Source organism: Loa loa (assembly GCF_000183805.2).
Source record: "Loa loa unplaced genomic scaffold supercont3.88, whole genome shotgun sequence".
In the NCBI taxonomy this organism is placed as follows: domain Eukaryota; kingdom Metazoa; phylum Nematoda; class Chromadorea; order Rhabditida; family Onchocercidae; genus Loa; species Loa loa.
The window spans coordinates 62,514-64,161 of NW_018108268.1; positions in this window are offsets into that span (position 1 = coordinate 62,514).

Consider the following 1,648-nt stretch of genomic DNA (forward strand, 5'->3'; position numbering starts at 1 on the left):
TTATTATTATTATTATTATTATTATTATTATTATTATTATTATTATTATTATTATTATTATTATTATTATTATTATTATTATTATTATTATTATTATTATTATTATTATTATTATTATTATTATTATTATTATTATTATTATTATTATTATTATTATTATTATTATTATTATTATTATTATTATTATTATTATTATTATTATTATTATTATTATTATTATTATTATTATTATCATATTATTACTATTATTATTAATTACTATTGTTACCGTTTATTACCGTTGTAACACATTGATAAGAATGTATTTTTATCGGATTTCATAATTTGAAATGCCTAATTACTTCATTGTTGCAATACTTAAAATACTCTGAAATTCAAACGATATTATTTATTATTCATCATGCACCATTCAATAGTACTTTGAATACTGGACTTGAAACATTTTATCCTGTTTTTTCCTTTTTTGTTTGATTCCATATCACTCAAATGATCTCATATTAGCACTTTTTTTTCGAGTGAGGGGTATGTTGTTTTAATTTCAAAGATAAATCATTATCGTCCTCTTCTAATCGTATAAAATAACATTTCTGAAGAGATCCTTTCTATTGTTGTCCACATTGTTCTTTGTTCTATTGTCACCTTATAAATTCAAGAGTACCAATGATTATAGCTAATTGCTATGTATTACTTGGTATGTTTCCTGAATTAATTTCATTTTGAGGTTTTCCTCAGCTTCATATACTCTTAATTCATTTGCGCCTAACAAAGATAGTTCTTAGCAGTAAGCAAATTACGAGCAGCAATATTCATTCAATTGCTTATTGAATATGGCTTTTTCATTAACGGCAACAGTCAGATATCAAAAGGCAAATTTAATTTTTGTAATTCGAAAGAAAATTCATACATTTTCTGAAATTCTTTTATAACAAAGATAGAAATTAAAATGGAAAATTGAAGGTATACTGTACATTTTATCGTGATTTATAGGTAAATTTCAGCACATTTTTGGATGTGTTGAAGGAATGACCAAAATGATATGAATAATTAGGATGTATATTGCTAAGTTTATCAGTGACCAATAGTACTGTGTTGGTAATTCGGACGATGCTAATACTAAATTACTCTTTTTGCTATAGCAGTGTTTTTCGATGAGTATTATTCATCAAAGACGATAGTTAATGGTTGAAGGAATAATGCTATTGAAAAATGTATATATCTCTTATATCAATAAAAAAGGAAAATACGAAGTCTGGTACAACAAAAAAAAACAGCCTGGAAGGTTTTTTGAATGTAATCAGTTACTGGTTGTATGCCATTTTGACCTTGAATGAACTTTTTCGCTTGGCAAATTTGTTTAATTAAATTTGTAAATGATCAAAATATTGGATGAAATTACACGGAATAATCTTACGTCTACTATTGTAAGCATCATCTGAAGGGGAAACTGGTAATTTATAACTTTGTTCAGTTTCACTATCATAACAAAATACAATACTGTATTGAATTTTGGTGATTTGATTCGTATGGAAAAACTACTTTGATATTTCTGAACTGAAACAGATAGCACTTTGAAATCGCAAATGCATGACTTGTAGAAATTTTTGTAGATCAACAGAATATCATAAGCAGAGAATTTCCTCACATCGGC